This window comes from Triturus cristatus, chromosome 12, assembly GCF_964204655.1.
Source record: "Triturus cristatus chromosome 12, aTriCri1.1, whole genome shotgun sequence".
Taxonomy (NCBI): Eukaryota; Metazoa; Chordata; class Amphibia; order Caudata; family Salamandridae; genus Triturus; species Triturus cristatus.
This window is the reverse complement of record NC_140595.1, coordinates 176,123,555-176,145,606: the sequence shown is the minus strand read 5'-3', so window position 1 is coordinate 176,145,606 and position 22,052 is coordinate 176,123,555. Positions and strand designations below refer to the sequence as shown.

General features: G+C 44.1%; 1 long non-coding RNA gene across 1 annotated transcript in view; it reads left to right on the top strand.

The window, feature by feature from the left end:
* LOC146773025 (uncharacterized) overlaps positions 1 to 22,052 on the top strand; it is a 543,284-nt gene that overhangs the window by 409,948 nt on the left and 111,284 nt on the right. The gene's annotated exons all lie outside the window — the stretch shown is intronic.

The window sequence follows — 22,052 nt, the reverse complement described above, 5'->3', positions numbered from 1 at the left end:
TCGGAAGCTCTGTTGAAGCAGTGCTCCCAGTTATCTTCATATACAGAATGTGTATATTGTCATTTCTTTCTGCCCATTCAGAAGCATGCTGCTCCTCATAGTGGTCATCGCTCCGTGCATGCCCCATTCTGTGACTGCGATGATATCTGCTTGCCCAGCTCAGACTCATCAGCATCCTTGGGAAGATCCACTACTCAATGCCAGCTTTGCACTGTTGTAAACCAGAGCGCTCTTGTGCCGGAACAGCTCTGAACATTCACAGTCCTCGTGCTTTATTCATGAGGGTTGAAAACTACATTGGTTTACAGGCTACCCCATAACATTTGATCCTTAAATCTAATCAATTGAGGATTTTCAGAAACAATTACAGATTGGTTCAGTCTCAGTCTGCACAGTTACCAAGAAGGAATGGAGATTGTCTAATTACAATGGTTACAGATTTCAGCAAGCACTGGCGAAGCCAATAGGTCTCGCCTTTGAGACCTACTGGATCTACCAATGGTTTTTTAGCCCTATTCCAAGAATCCCAGATGCTGTGCATCATGGCTAAGGAACAAAAAACAAAAAAAGCCTTTGAGGAGGCCGCCTGATGCGTGTGCCTACAAATGACGCACATGCCTTTTCTGTTTAGTTACCAATCCGAGTTGCAAGTTGTTTTCTGTTTAGTTTACCAATCTGAGTTGGATTGGTAAGAACAAAGCTCCTTAGACTTTTAGAGGGATCAAGACTGACAAGCTAGGGCATGAAAAAGAAACAGGAAAACTAGACCAACAGGCAAGAAAACCAACGGTAAGCAGTGGGCAGGCACCAAGCGCCTGTATGTTCTTGGCAAGCCCCAAATATATCATGCAACATGCAGCACACACGCAATCTAGTAGGCAAGAGCTTAAAAGGGGCTCCTGGCTTTTTAATTATGCTCATTGTATCTTGTAGATCGCACTGTCACAATTTTTAAGGTCTTTCCTAGTTTCGTGTTTGGTGAAATTCATTCAACTTATCTCACCAAGACTAATTTCTTGCTAAAACACCGAACACGAATACGATTGAGTGGTTTCTTTAGGGGACTGGTGTGGACAGATATCACTCTGATCACAATTGGCCCGGTGTTCCCATGCTAACCTTTTCTGGGTGCGCGAAAACCTGACCCACTTCTACTGGACAGAAAATATGGTTGGAAAAAATCCTGGAATAAGCAGAAAGGGCAGCAGGAAGAATAGTAGCCGTGTCCCTACCAGATCACAGCAACGGCAGAGAGGAAGCATGGGCGGACCGCCTTGCTGGCTCAACACTCCAATCCCACTGGCGTCCTCTTCAACACGTGTATACAGTATTCCTGAGCACCCACAAATCTAAAGTCCAGTAATATGTTTATCCACAATACACCATAGTCAATACTTTCTTTTTTATTATTTGTATTAGATTCCAAGCAATTCTTCACATATAAATATGTTCTTGATGTAGCCTTGACACATAGATGTACAAACAGATGTAGCCAACACGTGTTTCATCAACATGGCAGATTTTGCCACCAACTTCCTAAGGGCCTCACTCAACGTCTAGTGATCCTGGTCGCTCTCCCCATTTGACAAGTAGGTAGATTCAGTACTTTCTGGCCGTATTTATGGTATCTGCAGAGTGATAAAATAAAAGGAAGTAGACAGTACAACTCACCTTCAGACACGAGAGAGAGTACACCCCCACCTCCAACCCCTGACAGCGTCCCCGGCAGGGTTTCTCCTCAGCACGTGCCCCGCACCGATACCCCGTGCCTCTTTAACACATGTTCAGACCAGCCGCAGAATGAGTGCGTTCATCCACCTGGACTAAGGAATTCTGTGCTTAATTTGACTAAGGAAAAAACAAGTTTGCATAGCTATTCCCCATTCCATGAAGATTCACTCATATATGAATGGCACTAGGAGGATGTTTCCACTTGGTACTGGTGATTACGGGTGTAAGGTCTAACCTGCCAGTGCTGTGCAATGAGGGCCTTAAAGGTTCCCAATTTTAAACAAACATGATTGTTAATTCAGAGGAGTTTAAACAGGTGCATGCACCAGGATCGTAGCTCAGAGGAATATAGCATGTTACATTGCATTCTATTACAACGCGTACTTTTACAACGCGGTTGTTACAACGGCCGCGTTGTTAGTACGCAATACCATTACATCGCAAGTCATTACAACAACTTGCTGTAGGGGGCGCGCTGGACTTAGTAATAGTATTATTTACTATTCCTACTCCAGTTTGCGCAACAGCAGGGAAAGTGTTGAATTTCATATCCAATACCTTAGCGCCCCCTACAGCAAGTCTTTCTAATGACTTGCGATATAAAGGTATTGCGTACTAACAACGCGGTCATTGTAACAACCGCATTGTAATGGTACTTCATTGTAAAAACAGCGTTGTAAACGATGTTTCCCGCTCAGAGTGTCCATGTATTGAGGGAAAGAACATCTGAAGTGCTGCATTAGGCAGATGAAAAAGGTGAGGGGCTCCAAAATGGGTCTGCTCTAAGAGGTGTATCAATGTGGCTAATGTCACTTATGGTATAGAAAATACATCAACAGATAATATACATTTATAACAAAGGCAGAGACTTTCGGGCCCTATGCTGAAACTGGAATTCAATAAAGTATAGATAGTCTTGATTCCGTTCAGAAGGAAATCAGAGAAGTTGTTACAAAAGTCTTTGGAGAGCGTGACTGAGTGAGCTTTGGCAAGGGATTCAGGAAAAATTTCTAATGATCATAAAGACTTTGAGAGAGGAGCTGGAGCTCTTGTGGATTCGCTCTGCAAGGTAACTACGTCTAGTGCTGCTTATATGCTGATGATAGTTATCGAGGACAGCTTTATATGTCCCTCTTCCTGACTCAGCCCAAGTGTGTCCCTGGGTATGTGCTACCCCGTTACAGTGGTGTTTGACTTCCCTTAAATCATCATTGTATGCCTGGGTAGGCATCGCTGGGTTTCAGGTGGACGATTGTCAATGGATGCGATTATCCAATTGAGTCAACTCAACTACATTGGTAATATTAGTGGTGAGCAAAAGAGAGAATCTTGCTAGTGAAGATTTCGGAAGGGGGCAAGAAACGTGTTTGCAAGATTTCAAATTAGTAGTGAATTCGGGTGTAATGATGTGTGTCGGAGGTAATGTGAAAGAAATTTAGAAGTTCAATCAATCAATCAATCATAGCATTTGTACAGCGCACTACTTACCCATGAGGGTCTCAAGGTGCTGGGGGTAGGAGGTGCTGCTACTGCTCAAAAAGCCAGGTCTTGAGGAGTCTTCTGAAGGTCAGCAGGTCTTGGGTCTGCCGTAGGTGGATGGGGAGGGTGTTCCAGGTCTTGGTGGCGAGGTGGGAGAGCAATCTGCTGCCGGAGGTCGATCTTCGGATGCGGGGGACTGTGGCGAGGGCGAAGTCGGCAGAACGGAGCTGGCGGGTGGGGGTGTAGAAGCTGAGTCGTCTGTTGAGGTACACTGGTCCGGTGTTGTGGAGTGCCGTGTGTGCGTGGGTGAGGAGCAGAGAGTGATCAGACCAGATGACTGGAATAGAGGATTGCAATTGGATCTTCAGAATTTTGGAAAAGATGGGCTCTAGGATCTGGCCCACTGAAAGAGTGGAGTCGGAGACTGAGTTGTAGAAGCTCTAGGGTAGAGAGGTCATCTTAAGAGTGCGCTGATATCAGGATTTTTGGTTAGGTCCAGATTATAAACTAATGTCACATTGCACTATGTTTTGATAATTGAGACGAAAAGCGGTTAGCAGTTCCATAAGTTTTGTTCAAGTTTTTTTTGGGGCCAGAGCGCCTGTAAATAGAACTCCACTGATGACAGCCATAGCTAGGAGTCGTAGCTTAAATAATACGTATTCGATCGATTCGGAGGTATTTGATGCCAAAAGGGACATGGTTTGGTTGTTGCATAGATAATTATGACTTCACCTCCTGTTTGGATTGTAGGGTTATGTATGTACAGATTAGAGACACTGTCAGAGATTCATGTGAGCCCACCTCTAAATGATATTTCTGATTTCTATGCCTCTGATTTTGAGCTGCAGGATACTGGTGGGGCACAAATGGGGCACCCGTAATTACCGAAGCACTGCAGTAAAACCCCATCAGTGCCATGCAATTACAATTTAGACCCCTGTGGATTTAGGAATCTTTGGATGGGAAGTAATTACCACATTGAATTCCGCACAGTGTTTCCCTAGTCAGGTGTTTAAAATTCCCATTTAGCACTGAGTGGTGAGGGTGTGGGCGGTAAGGAGAATAAGTCGCGCAGCAGGAGGTAGCATTACCGGCTCCTCCTTCACCTTAGTAAGAGATCTGTTGAGAACAGGGTTTGGGCCAGACTGCTGTTGCAGCCAGAATATCAGTCCAGTAAAATCTTATCTAGCATTCCCACACCAAGCAGGGCCGGACTGGCCATTGCGTGCACCAGGCGTTTCCCAGGTGGGCCGCTAGGGTCGGGCCTGTTTTGGGCCCCTGGGGGGGCCATTTTTGTTACCGAGGGTCGGCAATAATGGCCCCCTGTAACAAAATCGGCTGAAATCGTCCCTCGCAAACAGCTGAGCTGCACCCCCCCCCCCCCCACCAGAGGGGCCAACCGAGCAGTTTGCCAGGGCCGGTTTCGGTTCCCAATCCGGCCCAACACCTGGTGCGGGAACACTGGTCTGGTTGCAGTCGCTCTGAGTGGAACTCCACGCAGGAATTCAGGTCTGTGCGACTCAGAATCAGGGCCAATACAACTGTTATTGGTCATTTGTCCATACATTAGATACATGATCCATTCATCCATTCAGTTATACATTCACTCAGTCATCTTCTAGCACTCAACAGACAGTTTGTTGACGTTTGAAAAGCCCATCTAACTCCAGCTCCCTTCATCCCACTTCCTCAAAAACATAGATGATGCACGCCTGAATTCTCATTAGAATGCCAGTATTTCATCACCTCAACACCTCTGTGCAAGTCAGTTGGTTCTCAAATGTGGGAAATGTGCCAGGGTTTGAATACAGTTAAGCCTTTAACTACATCGCTCCTGAAGCGTGGAATGGCCTGCGCTACACTTACGAGCCGCCTCATTTCTTGAATTCTGCAAGAAACTGAACTCCTGGCTTTTCGAGTAGTCCCACTGGGCCCCAGCTTTGGCTAGACTCGCACCTGCTCAGCGCCAGGATACTCGAGGGTGACAGTGTGCTCTACAAATCTGAATAACGTCGCATTTTAGCTCCATCTGTCAGCCCCATTACTTGCTTGGCAAGTCAGCTTGAAGGTCACACTGCCCCTCACCGAGGAGGCGGGGCTTGAAACACCGAGTCGTCGATTTTCAATTCTGTGATTTTTGCTACCAGTGTGAACTTGCTTATTCCAAAAACTCTAAAGTACATATTTATTTATCAATGAACTGCGCGCGATAGACAAAGACAACTCATAGGGCAGCACAGGCGCGCAACACCCATTGGGCTCACCGGGCTTCAGCCCCCCCTCATGTGTGTCAGCCCTGCTGAGACAGCCTCGCGGGCTGGCGTCCGTCTAATCGCAGCCGCACCCGAGTACTTCACAGGTCTTTAATAGACCATTTACTCGTTAATGAGGCTTTTGCTGTGTTTTCACCCCTTCTTACAGCCACTCTGCCTATGGCTGGAAGACTTAGCCCCCCCCCCCGCCCCCCCCCCCCGGAAATTGGCCTCTAGTTGCCCGCCTGGGCCAGCGTGTTCTGCACAAAACTGCGTGGCAGGCGAGGGAGGGAGCCACTGGCAAATGTGGGCTTAGAACAGGTATCCGGCTGCCTCTGAAGACCGAAGCAATGCCCCCCTGCGAAATCCCTTATCCCTGCCCCCCTCTATGTGTTGCATTTAGACCCGCCCAGACTATCCACCCCTAAATTGAAGCCAGGACGTTAAGAGTCACATTTGTCGAGACCAACCGGAAGAGGCGCAGGGGCGCCGGCTCGCGCCAGCACGAGCGCCTTGTCCGTCTAAATGCTTTATAGATTTTTTTGTTATATTGGGACGCATATTTTGTCTCCCCTGCCAGGTAGTATGAACATAAATCACTAAAATGTAATCGGTCCGGTATGCGCGCCGTTCATGTTTGATGCATGGCCTCAGCAGGACAGGAGCGGCGCATTCCTCTCAAGGGGACGTCTGAAAAGGCCCTCGGCCGCTGGACACGGCAGCAGCTGCCGGGTGAAGCAGGTGAGACCGTGTGTGTGGGGCTGAGCCGTGACTTACGAGATAAGCTCAGGGGGCTCCCCTGGAAGAGGCTGCAGAGCATTCCAGGCCGGGGCCTGCAGATTTATGGGGCGGGTTTCATACCTTGGTGGGTTCCTGGAGGTGCAGCCTGCGCAGTGTCTCCAGGAACCGAGGCTGCAGCTCCAGGAACGGGGGAGGGGGTCCTTTCCATTCAGGGAAGGATCTACCAGAACAGAGCAGCATATTTTCATATCCCTTGGGTTCCTATTTAGGGCCAGGCAGGCCATATGCAGGATTAAAACTCCTAAAAAGAAGAAGTAATGTGAGAAGTTTCCCAAACGATGTTCTTGGAGGTAGGAGACAAGATAATAAGGGCTTAGTTATCAATAGTGCAGCAGGAACAGTAAAACTGGAGTTTAGGTGTTTGTGGGGCGCTCCACTTATGACTATTTATTACTTTTTTATACCAAACCTTGACGTTGGCGGGGACTTTTTTGTTTCTTGCATTAGGGCCAATAGCCACTAGAACATGGGTTGCTATGAATTAACAGCAAAAGAACAAACGGCTGACCAGGGTCAAGCACATCAAATCCTTATGTACATTCTATTAGTAAGTGGTGCAATCACTTCCTGCACCCGCCGTACGGAGGTGCCAATAGTGGCCAAATGTTCAAGAGAAATGGAAGGTGCACTCGTTGCAGAGTCAATCAAGTGAGCCAAATTCGTTCCAAAGTTACTGCTTTTATTTGATTAATCTTTAAACCTGGCACACAGCCAACGCGTTTCGTTTCCAATTGCCAGAGGGAACTTCGTCAGGGCTCTTAAATATCCAACTGATAAGTCGATATGATTAATCTAGTTGATTGGTATGCACCTTGGAGGACACAATCAGCCTCAGAAAGAAAAATGGCATATATAGCAGGATCTCACACCCAAGTAATAGAGGGTTCCAAATATCCAGAATTGATTAAAGTACGTTCCAAGCCCCTGCTTTCACTTCAAGGGACTTATTGATTAGAAGTTCCTGATGTGCGGCCTGTAAGTCATCGCAAAATCATGTAACGGCCGACACTCTCTGCCACTTCTGAAACGCAAGGCTGCAGCATATTTACAAGAATGTGGTGCAGCCTTGTGTTTCCCCCTGTGATGGCGCTAAGTTTAACACCTTAGCGTCAACGCAGGCACCCTTGCACCAGAGGGCAAGGGTGTCTGTGTGCAAGGGAGGATTGGTTATGTGTAGGAAGATGTCCCGAGAATGTCACAAAAATTGACATTCCCGTGGCAATAGGGGCTTGTACATATGCCGCGGATGTATGTCGTTACAACGCACACTTTTACAACGCATGCACTTACAACGCATTTTTTACAACGCACAATCCATTACAACGCATGACATTACAACGCAGGACACTACAACGCATTTTTAAAAACTACCTTTACAACGCATTTCCATTACAACGCATACTACCTTTACAACGCATACCATTACAACGCATAATATTAAATTGCATTTAAGGTAAGTATTAGATAGTATAGGGGTAAAAATTACTATTCTAACTCCAGGGGGTGCAACAGTAGGGTAAGTGTTGGATAGTATAGGGTTAAAAATTACTATTCTAACTCCAGGGGGTGCAACAGTAGGGTAAATGTTGGATAGTATAGGGGTAAAAATTACTATTCTAACTCCAGGGGGTGCAACAGTAGGGAAAGTGTTAGATAGTATAGGGGTAAAAATTACTATTCTAACTCCAGGGGGTGCAACAGTAGGGTAAGTGTTGGATAGTATAGGGGTAAAAATTACTATTCTAACTCCAGGGGGTGCAACAGTAGGGTAAGTGTTGGATAGTATAGGGGTAAAAATTACTATTCTAACTCCAGGGGGTGCAACAGTAGGGTAAGTGTTGGATAGTATAGGGGTAAAAATTACTATTCTAACTCCAGGGGGTGCAACAGTAGAGTAAGTGTTGGATAGTATAGGGGTAAAAATTACTATTCTAACTCCAGGGGGTGCAACAGTAGGGTAAGTGTTGGATAGTATAGGGGTAAAAATTACTATTCTAACTCCAGGGGGTGCAACAGTAGGGTAAGTGTTGGATAGTATAGGGGTAAAAATTACTATTCTAACTCCAGGGGGTGCAACAGTAGGGTAAGTGTTGGATAGTATAGGGGTAAAAATTACTATTCTAACTCCAGGGGGTGCAACAGTAGGGTAAGTGTTGGATAGTATAGGAGTAAAAATTACTATATTATGCGTTGTAATGGTATGCGTTGTAATGGTAGTATGCGTTGTAATGGAATGCGTTGTAAAGGTAGTTTCTAAAAATGCGTTGTAGTGTCATGCGTTGTAATGTCATGCGTTGTAATGGATTGTGCGTTGTAAAAAATGCGTTGTAAGTGTAGTGCGTTGTAAAAGTTGCGTTGTAAAGGTTGTTCCCCATATGCCGCACTGCGTTGAGCATCACAATGCTGGTCATCAGTGGCCATTTTGAAGCACTCAAACACTGAACTCTTCAGATCCCCACAGAGTTAACAATGTGTGTAGTCTAGTGTAAAGAGCAGAATTACCTATGGTACAAATATTCAGCAACATATAAAGAATTTTGCACAAAATATTTTTATGACACTAATTTCCTCCGGAGTCCTAAATATTGTTTTGTCCTTTTATTCAAATATTGTTAGAAGGTATTGATGAATTCTTCAATTTTTATCTTTCATGCCAATTGAACTTCTGTAGTAATCATAACCCCTAAATAGTAGAGATGTTTTGCTTACCAAATAAGTTTCCGAGCAGGGCTTTAAGTGGTCCGGGTCTCACTGGTGCTGTACACTTACAGGTTTTTGTAGGGTTCCTCGAAACGGGTCTCTATCGGGCTCTGTTTTCTGCCCTGGCACAGGTGGTCCGTTTTTTCCTGGATTTCAGAGACAGCAGACACATCCATGTGCACTGCTTATACTGCTCGCTTCTCACTAGTGGAGAAGTTACTGCATGATGTCATGCCAAGTGAGCATTTTAGGGGAAGGGAAATCCTTTAAAAAGAGTAATTTTCTTTCTGGATTTCCCTTCTCTTTTTGAAACTCAGGAGCAGCAACATTGTCCTGGTATCACCAGGGCTTTAATTGGAAGCTTTTTCAATATTATATATCCAAGCCATAGTTGCTGCTTATTTATCTTATGCAACTGACAACCATTGACAAAGTCAATAGTCCTGACTTGTTGTAGGTGTGATGTTACTTGTTGTATCATATATCTGGATGCAATGACAGCAACAGCAAAATATAAGTCGGAGGGCACACTATGCTGAAAACAGATTTTTAGGTTATGTGTTTTTAAGCCACGCCCTTAATTACATTGGCCACACCCCTTTCAGAGACCCCCCAGTTTTTTCATCCCACTTAAAGCCCTGTTTACGAGTATTCACTTTTATTCACCATTTTAGAGATGAGTATGATTTTCAATTTGGACCAGTTTTTAGCAGCCCACCAATTCACCCAAATAGTGTCACAATCTTAAGTAATACAGGAATAGATTTTGAAGCAAACAGAATATTGCAACCCATCTTGTTCAAAGAGAAGATATTGAAACTCCTTATTATGAACGGTAATACCTAACATCATAGTATTCGATCTATTGGAAACTGCCAAGGATTTCACCACTAAACTGAATGGGGAAGGGGATAACAGAAATCATTTAATGGTACGTTCATACAAATTAACAGTTCTACTTATCAATACACAGGCATTGTACAACAACACAATTTGCTTTATCATATATTACTTTGATTACATTTGTACTAGGGTTCATCTTGTGGAGTACCTGGATTGGGGAGAATTTATCTTCTTGATAGAAACATTCAATTTCTAGACTGAAAAAAATATTTTTATTGCTCCACTGATTTATCTTTTGTACTGAATGATTTATCTGTGCACTTAATTCGATCATCTCCTAGTAGAAGATCTAACCTGAAGGTTTCAACTTTGCACATGTTGAATGATGTCCTTGAACCAACTCTAAAAAATCCTTGCATTAAAAATATATAAAGTATTAATCTTATATATAGAATAAGGGTTCATCTCCATACCGAAGGATTAATTTCCTTTATGAAGGATTGATCTCAAGCACTGAATAGTTCATTGTTCACTCTAAGGCTTTGTTTCTATCACAAATGGAGCCAGGCCCTTTTTTTTTTTTTGCAGAGTTTTATATAGCGTGAACTTGACCCGAATCGAGTATCAGAGTGCTTTACTTAGCACCAGTTACGTTACATGAGGACACACATTCATTTTTGTTAGGCACGGGGAGATTAAGTGATTTGCCCAGAATCACAGTATGTTCAGCGTCATTGCCGAGACTCGAACCCAGTCCTCCAGATGCGAGGTCGACCGCCCTAGCCATTAGGCCAACTCCTCTCCCCTAGACCTTTGATTACAGATTCCTTCAGGGGCATGTGAGCCTCAATGGACTTATGCGTGATCAGCGAGGATCTCATAGGCACATAGATTGCATAGGCATCTTTGTTCTGTGTGTCAGTATTATTTATGTGTCAAGAACCCAAAGAACTTCCCAGTGAACCTGTGGCTCACAAATACCTCTGTTATGTTATAATGGCAGCTTTACTCTTAGGATCACAGGATGTCCTGCTGAAAATAGTTCCCTCTTAAGCACTAACGGATCTTTCTCTATGAATATAGAAAACATCTTCTCGAGTGGCGCTCCCTCTCGAGGACCCAAAGATGTATCTCTAGCACTAGAGGTACATTTCAAGTGCATATGCATTTGTTTTCAGAAATTTAGGAACCTCTGTCCATCACTGCTTCAGGACGTAGTATCATTTCTTTTAACTTAAGGTTCCATTGGTGTTCTTTTGAGTCCATTTCTGGGGTGATAGTTTTCTTCCACTGGTAAAGGATTCATGTTCTGCCTAATGACTCCTCTCCAGGGCTCCATCCTGTGGTTGAAGTAGAATGATCCATCTTCTGGTCAAGAGGACACTGCTTAGTACTTTAGGATTCATCTTGCTGAAGGATCCCCTTTCATACTGAAGGATTCTCCAAGGTTTAGGGGTTCACAAAAGTGCTAAATAAATCACCACTTGAGCAAAAGTGATCACATACAGGATTAAAGGTTCCTCCTCCCGTCCGCTTTGATGAACAGTCTCTTTCAGGATTGAAAGTTTAACTTTGGTGGATGTAGGAAGGAAGTCTCTGGATTGTGAGATTTATCTCGCCAATAAAAAGTTTAATCACAAAGCCTAATTGATACATTTTACATGATTTATCTCCTACTCCCATTTAGCACTGAGTGGTGAGGGTGTGGGCGGTAAGGAGAATAAGTCGCGCAGCAGGAGGTAGCATTACCGGCTCCTCCTTCACCTTAGTAAGAGATCTGTTGAGAACAGGGTTTGGGCCAGACTGCTGTTGCAGCCAGAATATCAGTCCAGTAAAATCTTATCTAGCATTCCCACACCAAGCAGGGCCGGACTGGCCATTGCGTGCACCAGGCGTTTCCCAGGTGGGCCGCTAGGGTCGGGCCTGTTTTGGGCCCCTGGGGGGGCCATTTTTGTTACCGAGGGTCGGCAATAATGGCCCCCTGTAACAAAATCGGCTGAAATCGTCCCTCGCAAACAGCTGAGCTGCACCCCCCCCCCCCCCACCAGAGGGGCCAACCGAGCAGTTTGCCAGGGCCGGTTTCGGTTCCCAATCCGGCCCAACACCTGGTGCGGGAACACTGGTCTGGTTGCAGTCGCTCTGAGTGGAACTCCACGCAGGAATTCAGGTCTGTGCGACTCAGAATCAGGGCCAATACAACTGTTATTGGTCATTTGTCCATACATTAGATACATGATCCATTCATCCATTCAGTTATACATTCACTCAGTCATCTTCTAGCACTCAACAGACAGTTTGTTGACGTTTGAAAAGCCCATCTAACTCCAGCTCCCTTCATCCCACTTCCTCAAAAACATAGATGATGCACGCCTGAATTCTCATTAGAATGCCAGTATTTCATCACCTCAACACCTCTGTGCAAGTCAGTTGGTTCTCAAATGTGGGAAATGTGCCAGGGTTTGAATACAGTTAAGCCTTTAACTACATCGCTCCTGAAGCGTGGAATGGCCTGCGCTACACTTACGAGCCGCCTCATTTCTTGAATTCTGCAAGAAACTGAACTCCTGGCTTTTCGAGTAGTCCCACTGGGCCCCAGCTTTGGCTAGACTCGCACCTGCTCAGCGCCAGGATACTCGAGGGTGACAGTGTGCTCTACAAATCTGAATAACGTCGCATTTTAGCTCCATCTGTCAGCCCCATTACTTGCTTGGCAAGTCAGCTTGAAGGTCACACTGCCCCTCACCGAGGAGGCGGGGCTTGAAACACCGAGTCGTCGATTTTCAATTCTGTGATTTTTGCTACCAGTGTGAACTTGCTTATTCCAAAAACTCTAAAGTACATATTTATTTATCAATGAACTGCGCGCGATAGACAAAGACAACTCATAGGGCAGCACAGGCGCGCAACACCCATTGGGCTCACCGGGCTTCAGCCCCCCCTCATGTGTGTCAGCCCTGCTGAGACAGCCTCGCGGGCTGGCGTCCGTCTAATCGCAGCCGCACCCGAGTACTTCACAGGTCTTTAATAGACCATTTACTCGTTAATGAGGCTTTTGCTGTGTTTTCACCCCTTCTTACAGCCACTCTGCCTATGGCTGGAAGACTTAGCCCCCCCCCCCGCCCCCCCCCCCCGGAAATTGGCCTCTAGTTGCCCGCCTGGGCCAGCGTGTTCTGCACAAAACTGCGTGGCAGGCGAGGGAGGGAGCCACTGGCAAATGTGGGCTTAGAACAGGTATCCGGCTGCCTCTGAAGACCGAAGCAATGCCCCCCTGCGAAATCCCTTATCCCTGCCCCCCTCTATGTGTTGCATTTAGACCCGCCCAGACTATCCACCCCTAAATTGAAGCCAGGACGTTAAGAGTCACATTTGTCGAGACCAACCGGAAGAGGCGCAGGGGCGCCGGCTCGCGCCAGCACGAGCGCCTTGTCCGTCTAAATGCTTTATAGATTTTTTTGTTATATTGGGACGCATATTTTGTCTCCCCTGCCAGGTAGTATGAACATAAATCACTAAAATGTAATCGGTCCGGTATGCGCGCCGTTCATGTTTGATGCATGGCCTCAGCAGGACAGGAGCGGCGCATTCCTCTCAAGGGGACGTCTGAAAAGGCCCTCGGCCGCTGGACACGGCAGCAGCTGCCGGGTGAAGCAGGTGAGACCGTGTGTGTGGGGCTGAGCCGTGACTTACGAGATAAGCTCAGGGGGCTCCCCTGGAAGAGGCTGCAGAGCATTCCAGGCCGGGGCCTGCAGATTTATGGGGCGGGTTTCATACCTTGGTGGGTTCCTGGAGGTGCAGCCTGCGCAGTGTCTCCAGGAACCGAGGCTGCAGCTCCAGGAACGGGGGAGGGGGTCCTTTCCATTCAGGGAAGGATCTACCAGAACAGAGCAGCATATTTTCATATCCCTTGGGTTCCTATTTAGGGCCAGGCAGGCCATATGCAGGATTAAAACTCCTAAAAAGAAGAAGTAATGTGAGAAGTTTCCCAAACGATGTTCTTGGAGGTAGGAGACAAGATAATAAGGGCTTAGTTATCAATAGTGCAGCAGGTACAGTAAAACTGGAGTTTAGGTGTTTGTGGGGCGCTCCACTTATGACTATTTATTACTTTTTTATACCAAACCTTGACGTTGGCGGGGACTTTTTTGTTTCTTGCATTAGGGCCAATAGCCACTAGAACATGGGTTGCTATGAATTAACAGCAAAAGAACAAACGGCTGACCAGGGTCAAGCACATCAAATCCTTATGTACATTCTATTAGTAAGTGGTGCAATCACTTCCTGCACCCGCCGTACGGAGGTGCCAATAGTGGCCAAATGTTCAAGAGAAATGGAAGGTGCACTCGTTGCAGAGTCAATCAAGTGAGCCAAATTCGTTCCAAAGTTACTGCTTTTATTTGATTAATCTTTAAACCTGGCACACAGCCAACGCGTTTCGTTTCCAATTGCCAGAGGGAACTTCGTCAGGGCTCTTAAATATCCAACTGATAAGTCGATATGATTAATCTAGTTGATTGGTATGCACCTTGGAGGACACAATCAGCCTCAGAAAGAAAAATGGCATATATAGCAGGATCTCACACCCAAGTAATAGAGGGTTCCAAATATCCAGAATTGATTAAAGTACGTTCCAAGCCCCTGCTTTCACTTCAAGGGACTTATTGATTAGAAGTTCCTGATGTGCGGCCTGTAAGTCATCGCAAAATCATGTAACGGCCGACACTCTCTGCCACTTCTGAAACGCAAGGCTGCAGCATATTTACAAGAATGTGGTGCAGCCTTGTGTTTCCCCCTGTGATGGCGCTAAGTTTAACACCTTAGCGTCAACGCAGGCACCCTTGCACCAGAGGGCAAGGGTGTCTGTGTGCAAGGGAGGATTGGTTATGTGTAGGAAGATGTCCCGAGAATGTCACAAAAATTGACATTCCCGTGGCAATAGGGGCTTGTACATATGCCGCGGATGTATGTCGTTACAACGCACACTTTTACAACGCATGCACTTACAACGCATTTTTTACAACGCACAATCCATTACAACGCATGACATTACAACGCAGGACACTACAACGCATTTTTAAAAACTACCTTTACAACGCATTTCCATTACAACGCATACTACCTTTACAACGCATACCATTACAACGCATAATATTAAATTGCATTTAAGGTAAGTATTAGATAGTATAGGGGTAAAAATTACTATTCTAACTCCAGGGGGTGCAACAGTAGGGTAAGTGTTGGATAGTATAGGGTTAAAAATTACTATTCTAACTCCAGGGGGTGCAACAGTAGGGTAAATGTTGGATAGTATAGGGGTAAAAATTACTATTCTAACTCCAGGGGGTGCAACAGTAGGGAAAGTGTTAGATAGTATAGGGGTAAAAATTACTATTCTAACTCCAGGGGGTGCAACAGTAGGGTAAGTGTTGGATAGTATAGGGGTAAAAATTACTATTCTAACTCCAGGGGGTGCAACAGTAGGGTAAGTGTTGGATAGTATAGGGGTAAAAATTACTATTCTAACTCCAGGGGGTGCAACAGTAGGGTAAGTGTTGGATAGTATAGGGGTAAAAATTACTATTCTAACTCCAGGGGGTGCAACAGTAGAGTAAGTGTTGGATAGTATAGGGGTAAAAATTACTATTCTAACTCCAGGGGGTGCAACAGTAGGGTAAGTGTTGGATAGTATAGGGGTAAAAATTACTATTCTAACTCCAGGGGGTGCAACAGTAGGGTAAGTGTTGGATAGTATAGGGGTAAAAATTACTATTCTAACTCCAGGGGGTGCAACAGTAGGGTAAGTGTTGGATAGTATAGGGGTAAAAATTACTATTCTAACTCCAGGGGGTGCAACAGTAGGGTAAGTGTTGGATAGTATAGGAGTAAAAATTACTATATTATGCGTTGTAATGGTATGCGTTGTAATGGTAGTATGCGTTGTAATGGAATGCGTTGTAAAGGTAGTTTCTAAAAATGCGTTGTAGTGTCATGCGTTGTAATGTCATGCGTTGTAATGGATTGTGCGTTGTAAAAAATGCGTTGTAAGTGTAGTGCGTTGTAAAAGTTGCGTTGTAAAGGTTGTTCCCCATATGCCGCACTGCGTTGAGCATCACAATGCTGGTCATCAGTGGCCATTTTGAAGCACTCAAACACTGAACTCTTCAGATCCCCACAGAGTTAACAATGTGTGTAGTCTAGTGTAAAGAGCAGAATTACCTATGGTACAAATATTCAGCAACATATAAAGAATTTTGCACAAAATATTTTTATGACACTAATTTCCTCCGGAGTCCTAAATATTGTTTTGTCCTTTTATTCAAATATTGTTAGAAGGTATTGATGAATTCTTCAATTTTTATCTTTCATGCCAATTGAACTTCTGTAGTAATCATAACCCCTAAATAGTAGAGATGTTTTGCTTACCAAATAAGTTTCCGAGCAGGGCTTTAAGTGGTCCGGGTCTCACTGGTGCTGTACACTTACAGGTTTTTGTAGGGTTCCTCGAAACGGGTCTCTATCGGGCTCTGTTTTCTGCCCTGGCACAGGTGGTCCGTTTTTTCCTGGATTTCAGAGACAGCAGACACATCCATGTGCACTGCTTATACTGCTCGCTTCTCACTAGTGGAGAAGTTACTGCATGATGTCATGCCAAGTGAGCATTTTAGGGGAAGGGAAATCCTTTAAAAAGAGTAATTTTCTTTCTGGATTTCCCTTCTCTTTTTGAAACTCAGGAGCAGCAACATTGTCCTGGTATCACCAGGGCTTTAATTGGAAGCTTTTTCAATATTATATATCCAAGCCATAGTTGCTGCTTATTTATCTTATGCAACTGACAACCATTGACAAAGTCAATAGTCCTGACTTGTTGTAGGTGTGATGTTACTTGTTGTATCATATATCTGGATGCAATGACAGCAACAGCAAAATATAAGTCGGAGGGCACACTATGCTGAAAACAGATTTTTAGGTTATGTGTTTTTAAGCCACGCCCTTAATTACATTGGCCACACCCCTTTCAGAGACCCCCCAGTTTTTTCATCCCACTTAAAGCCCTGTTTACGAGTATTCACTTTTATTCACCATTTTAGAGATGAGTATGATTTTCAATTTGGACCAGTTTTTAGCAGCCCACCAATTCACCCAAATAGTGTCACAATCTTAAGTAATACAGGAATAGATTTTGAAGCAAACAGAATATTGCAACCCATCTTGTTCAAAGAGAAGATATTGAAACTCCTTATTATGAACGGTAATACCTAACATCATAGTATTCGATCTATTGGAAACTGCCAAGGATTTCACCACTAAACTGAATGGGGAAGGGGATAACAGAAATCATTTAATGGTACGTTCATACAAATTAACAGTTCTACTTATCAATACACAGGCATTGTACAACAACACAATTTGCTTTATCATATATTACTTTGATTACATTTGTACTAGGGTTCATCTTGTGGAGTACCTGGATTGGGGAGAATTTATCTTCTTGATAGAAACATTCAATTTCTAGACTGAAAAAAATATTTTTATTGCTCCACTGATTTATCTTTTGTACTGAATGATTTATCTGTGCACTTAATTCGATCATCTCCTAGTAGAAGATCTAACCTGAAGGTTTCAACTTTGCACATGTTGAATGATGTCCTTGAACCAACTCTAAAAAATCCTTGCATTAAAAATATATAAAGTATTAATCTTATATATAGAATAAGGGTTCATCTCCATACCGAAGGATTAATTTCCTTTATGAAGGATTGATCTCAAGCACTGAATAGTTCATTGTTCACTCTAAGGCTTTGTTTCTATCACAAATGGAGCCAGGCCCTTTTTTTTTTTTTGCAGAGTTTTATATAGCGTGAACTTGACCCGAATCGAGTATCAGAGTGCTTTACTTAGCACCAGTTACGTTACATGAGGACACACATTCATTTTTGTTAGGCACGGGGAGATTAAGTGATTTGCCCAGAATCACAGTATGTTCAGCGTCATTGCCGAGACTCGAACCCAGTCCTCCAGATGCGAGGTCGACCGCCCTAGCCATTAGGCCAACTCCTCTCCCCTAGACCTTTGATTACAGATTCCTTCAGGGGCATGTGAGCCTCAATGGACTTATGCGTGATCAGCGAGGATCTCATAGGCACATAGATTGCATAGGCATCTTTGTTCTGTGTGTCAGTATTATTTATGTGTCAAGAACCCAAAGAACTTCCCAGTGAACCTGTGGCTCGCAAATACCTCTGTTATGTTATAATGGCAGCTTTACTCTTAGGATCACAGGATGTCCTGCTGAAAATAGTTCCCTCTTAAGCACTAACGGATCTTTCTCTATGAATATAGAAAACATCTTCTCGAGTGGCGCTCCCTCTCGAGGACCCAAAGATGTATCTCTAGCACTAGAGGTACATTTCAAGTGCATATGCATTTGTTTTCAGAAATTTAGGAACCTCTGTCCATCACTGCTTCAGGACGTAGTATCATTTCTTTTAACTTAAGGTTCCATTGGTGTTCTTTTGAGTCCATTTCTGGGGTGATAGTTTTCTTCCACTGGTAAAGGATTCATGTTCTGCCTAATGACTCCTCTCCAGGGCTCCATCCTGTGGTTGAAGTAGAATGATCCATCTTCTGGTCAAGAGGACACTGCTTAGTACTTTAGGATTCATCTTGCTGAAGGATCCCCTTTCATACTGAAGGATTCTCCAAGGTTTAGGGGTTCACAAAAGTGCTAAATAAATCACCACTTGAGCAAAAGTGATCACATACAGGATTAAAGGTTCCTCCTCCCGTCCGCTTTGATGAACAGTCTCTTTCAGGATTGAAAGTTTAACTTTGGTGGATGTAGGAAGGAAGTCTCTGGATTGTGAGATTTATCTCGCCAATAAAAAGTTTAATCACAAAGCCTAATTGATACATTTTACATGATTTATCTCCTACTCTAAAAGGATCGGCATGAGGATTGGGATCTCAAAAGTGGTGATTGATTCATTTGCAAGCTTGAGAGATTCATTCTGAGCAGAACGGAATTGCCAATTACCTGAAGTCCTTTCTGATCACAATGTTTATCGATGCGCTTGTCCATCTCCTGGACTGAAGAATTCATCTACTGGATTTAATCATTATTCTTCTGGCAGGGTCACTTTAAAACGTACACACACACACACACACACATGTGCACACACACACAGCCACACACGCACACACTCATATGCACACACTCACACATGCACATGCTGGAGCAGAGTTTTCTGTTGAAAATTTATCGAGTTTTAACCTCTTCTGTGCCCATGACGAGATAGTCTCGTCATGGAGCACGGTTGCGCTGTGCCCATGACGAGACTATCTCGTCATGAACCCCACCCACTAATGAAACGCACGGCACAGGAGGGGGAAAGGGCGTGGCACTGAAGGGGCTAAGCTCCAGTTTCGTCTATATGTTATGATTTTAAAACACTAATTTGTAACGACTAATTAATAGTTTGTTTTGTCTGGACTAATCAATATTACTAATGAGAGAAACTACACGTGGGATGCATATATGTTGCTTAATAATAGTGTGCGGTTTTATTCACAAATGCTATTTGTTTTGTGTTTGTGCGTTTAAAATAACGTGTACTAATGCTTTATTGTGTCGCAGAGGGCTAGATAAGTACATACACATAAGGGTGTTAGAGGGGTTTAACACTGTACAATCATTATGATGTGGTAACGTTGTTTTTGTCTCTTTTAATTAAGATGGTCCGTTTTGGCCTAGATAAAGATGGCTGCCATTTACAGCCTGCGCTCGAGTGATCGAATTTTGATGAGAGGCCTTGCTGAACATGGTCGAGAGTCACCTGACCACAGCCTTTGCCTGGTTAGAAAGTTTTCCGTGAGGACAGCAGCTCCGGGAACGAGTCCAATTGTCCTTGGACAAGGATAAAGCCACAATGAACAATGACAATGCTGCGGTGGCTCTGCTAAGATATCAAGGAAGAGCATTTACGAAAGAAACATTTGCAAACTCGAGTTTCCTTCTTCCGTCTTTTTATTTTTGTGGTTTTTCCTGAGCAGAGGTTTTCAAAATGTATCTAGAAGACTTCCTTTCCTGCTCGCTCTGCTCAGTGGCTCAACGGATATCTAACATTTGTTTGTTACCTTTATTTGCAACATACACTATAAGTATGTTAGACTAGAGAGGGTCCATGTTCGTTCGCTGGTTCATTCTTTCATCGCGTTTTGACGTTTCCTATGCTGAGGACGGCGGCTCGAGAGACTTTACCGAGAGACCTGTCCTGTCCCATTTAGCTAGAATAAGTAACTATGAGAATAACGATTTTGCTAATGATTGACTTTACTTTTGAATTAATTTTAGATAAACAAGCATTTGTTTGAATTACAGTGTCGGGTGTTGATTCTTTGTCATTTATTGAGTTTCAAATGTATTTCTTATGTTCAAAATCATGACTCAAGGCAATGTCATTAAGGTCGCGTTGACCTCATTGTAGATGCAGATTGGTTTAGGTTTTCTCTCCTATATTCAGTGTGGATAGAGTAATAGTGTGAATTTAGTGATATGGGCCCTAGCGTATGATGTGTGACTGCGTGTGTGACTGTCCGTGGAAGCAGGGAGAATTTGTATGCGCCGATCTGCAGCACACACACACAAACACACTCACACACACATGAACACACACATGAACACACGCTCACGCACACACAAACACGCACACATACACACACACACACCCTCACACACACACAGGCACACACATATGCACACACTTACACACACACACACACACACACTCACACATGCACACTCTCTCACATGCACACACACATGCACACTCACACACACACAAACATGGGGACTTTTTTCATGCACACCAGTGGGGCTTATTGCTGCATAGGGCACACAGGCAATTTTTAAAGGCTTTCTTAGGCACACTGGCCTATTACAGCTTTGTGTGTATGAGGTGATTTACCGTATCAGTGGCCCTCAAGCCCATTTAATCCTCACAAGTCAGTTCTTAGTCACTTGAATGGAGCTTGGACATTCACCCTGGACAATCATATTTAAATGAAGCATATTCAGTTACATAGCACTCCAGTGACTTCCTACAGGGCCACAAGTTACACATTCATCATAACCACATCCCTGGCCTCAGGCTCTTCGGCCATTGTCCCACATTCCTTGGTCAGCGGAGTCACGCGTTCCCAATTTGTTCCGTGCGTGAGTGTCCTTGAATCACGGCCCTCGGAGTCCCATTCATTTCACCCATCCCTGACCACGTGCACGTTCACACAAGGCTGCATGTTTATTTGTCCTCAATTATATCTGGTGCAAAGTATTTGTCTCATCAGAAGTAGATTCTAATCCGCCCGCAGATTGGCCCGCATGGGTTCACACATTTCACATTTAGTTATCAGCACTTTGGTAATCCTTGATTATAGAACCCTTTTTTAAAATATTATGATTGCCAATATTTATAACATGTTTTATTATGATATTGTGATTATATTGATCACTTGCTCTTATCTTATTTCAAACAGTATTAAAAGTTTTAAAACCAGTCCATGCTATGAGAGAAACCCCTCTGTATTGCTGCAGTTACCTCCACAGGCATCTTTCTGCTGTTGCCTCCAAGGCAAGGACAGTCTTCTTGCAGCCTCAGTCAGAAGGAATGAATCAATGAAAAAAAGTCTGCGGCCGAGCAGCCTCCTCGCTTGCCCTGCACATTAGTACTAGAATTCTTGGACAAGAATTTGCATTCGCATGAAAAACGTGCCAACACCACAGGAGAAACCAGGAAGAGAGTGACCAAGAAATAAAAATGCCAGGAAGGAACGAAATCACTGGAACCGGTATGATATGGCTTCTTACTTTTCCTAGTAGCTAATTGGTAAATTGCACGCCTTAATGCTGAAATGCGACCTTTTCTGAAGCCAAGAGGTCAGTGGTTAGAACATGCATTGGCACAGCCACGTTTGGAACTGATGCACTTTAAAAGGGCTGTGTGTGCTCTTTTGTTTGAAACAAGTCACTGTTCTTTTAATACTCCACATTTTGAAAGAAAGGATATGCTATGGGTCTGTTTCAATGGCTCAATTGTTCAAAGATAGGGGGTGCATTTTTTTTATCTGTTTTGCAAAGTTCAAGTTGTTGCATTTAGCAAAGTTCTCAAATTACCTTCCCAGACCTGCCAATTTGTGAAAATGTTTCAGTGTGAGTAGGGGGCGGGTCCTTGGAGAAGGCGGGGCTCTGGG